Raw genomic sequence first — 2,605 nt, forward strand, 5'->3', positions numbered from 1 at the left:
CCTTTGGTTGCCATCAACATGTGAATTTCATTTACTACATAATTATCTATATCTTACCAATAATTGTTGTGTTTCATATGTGTTACAACTGGGTAGGACTATTCAAATTATTCTCTCCCTTTGCAATTTGCATAGCATTTTCTGAAAATATAGAAGCTAGACAAAAGGAAGGAGGCTTTCAAGCCAAATCCAGCTCCAATGATCTGAGTTCTGGGCTCTAAGTGTGTACTATGTAAGCAATGGGTCCCATCCCAAACTTGTGAGAGGCACCTAGTGTTCTGGAGTCTCAAATGCTGTCGATATTTTAATCTCTTATTCTCTTTCTCTCTCTCTCTCTCTACCATATATAATATAATATAATATAATATAATATAATATAATATAATATAATATAATATAATATAATATAATATAATATAATATATAATCATGTATATAATGTCAGGTAAAATAATATGGATCTTTGAGGCTTTATCAAATTCCTTTGTCTTATTCAACCTTCTTCACGCCTTCTTTTCCTCCCTAATTCTAGCCATTCCTTGTTCTTCAGTTTCCCACTTCATATCATCTTTTTTTTTTTTCTATTGCTTTCCCAATCCTCCTTCCCCACCTATTGTTTTTCTTACACTTTCCTGGGTTTTGTGGTTACTCCATGTTCTTTATTCTTATCAGAAAATTTTGAGGTAGGAACCATTAATGAAATAATAGGCAGAATTTATCTATCTGGTTCTGGACTACTTCATTCAGTATAATGTTTTTCTTGATCCATCAATTTGTCTGCAAATGTCATAATTGCATTTTCTTTTAAGAATGTACAACTTTCCATTGAGTAAATAATTAGTTATGGACACTATGTCCAATTCCTGCTATTATGAAGAGAGTGGCAATGAACATTACTTAGTAAATTTCTGTGGAGCAGGATTTCACATACTTTGAGCATAGACCAAGGAATAGTATAGTTAGGTCAACAGGTATTTATATTGCTTTTTGGCTTTTGAAGAATTTTCCATGCAAATTTTCTGAGTGGCTATGCCAAATTGTCTTCTGACCAACAGTGAATGAGTGCTCTTCTTTCTACACAACCTTGCCAAAATTTTTTGTTACTTGTTCATTTAACAATCCTTTCTATTATGTCTTATTCAACTTACAATATCACCTTTATATTTTCATTACTGGGTTGGAGTTCTCATTTCCTTGGACCCTTTCTATCTCTCTATATTATCCTATTTACTTCTAAATCATGTACACAAGTTAACCTCTAAAGTCACATCCTCAACAAACATTTCCATCCTCAGATTTTTGTATTAGTTAACCTCAATTTAGCATGTATGAGCTGAATAGCAAACCAAATACCACACTTACAATTTTATATTTGTTTTGCTATTTGTTTAAAGGTACCTTTGTAATGCTTGTCTGTAAAAGAAATGACAATGTCTTCAACTAAAACCTAGCTCTCCACCTTGCACACATATATACACTGTAGTCCATCCACATTCTCTACAGCCTCAAGTACCATAAAAGGGTATTGTAGCCTATCAAATGCAGGTGAAATTTCACAGGTGCTTTTTGGAAAACCACTGAAGATACAATTATTAAGAATTTCAAAATGAAAAAAAAAATCTTTGGGATGACTTACTTAGATTACATAAGAATTGCTTAGATAAAGTAAAAACAAAGTTGCTTTTAGAGAGTGAGAAAGATGGAAATGCTATGTCTCATTGACCTACTAGATTTAGTTTCATATTCCACAGCTTTCCCATATTCCAAAATTCCTCCCGATTCCTCATTTTCACACATTGAAATCATCTCACTGCCAATTTCTGACATAATGTGCACTCTCCTCAATATTCTAAAACACATCCAGCCTTCAAGCACATTTAATGACAGTGTTTATTATATTAGAAAGATGATATTGAATAATAACATAATCTGTATCTGATCATTGCAAGCCCAGAAATGATTTATACTTAATCTCCTATCCTGATTTATCCTCATTTTCATTTCTTTCTCATTTTAATTCTGATTTTATTTTGCTTTACATCTTCACAAATTCCTTATTTCATTATTCACCTATGATTAGTTATAAACATATAAATCCCTTTATAAAATTAGTTTTTGAAAGATTGTCAATACATATGTAGTTAATGGCTCTTGAGTTCATGGTAGTATGTGTCTATTTAAATAATCTTCTGCTGAAAGCTTTTTACTTGGGTACAGCTTCTATGTCACTTCTCTCCTCATTCTTTCTAAATTCCTTCCATGTCTTATCCTTCTCCATTCCAAAATCATGGCCTTTACTTCTTCAGTTATTAAACACACACACACACACACACACACACACACACACACACACACAAATGAATACTCATACATGTACAACCTTTTGAATAGATTTAGCATTACCTTTATACAGATGTATCCAGGAAACTGTGTGTGCATGTGTGTGTGTTTCTGTCTTTGTCTGTCTGTCTGTCTCTGTCTCTGTTTCTGAATCTCTCCTCTCTGGTGTGATAAATGTCTTCTTTGTTAATAAAAGCTTATTTTACGTACTGTCTAACTTTTGAGAGGAACCGAAATAGTAGAGTCTTGTTATGAGTGGGAAGAT

The sequence above is a fragment of the Meriones unguiculatus genome, chromosome 17, assembly GCF_030254825.1.
Source record: "Meriones unguiculatus strain TT.TT164.6M chromosome 17, Bangor_MerUng_6.1, whole genome shotgun sequence".
In the NCBI taxonomy this organism is placed as follows: Eukaryota; Metazoa; Chordata; class Mammalia; order Rodentia; family Muridae; genus Meriones; species Meriones unguiculatus.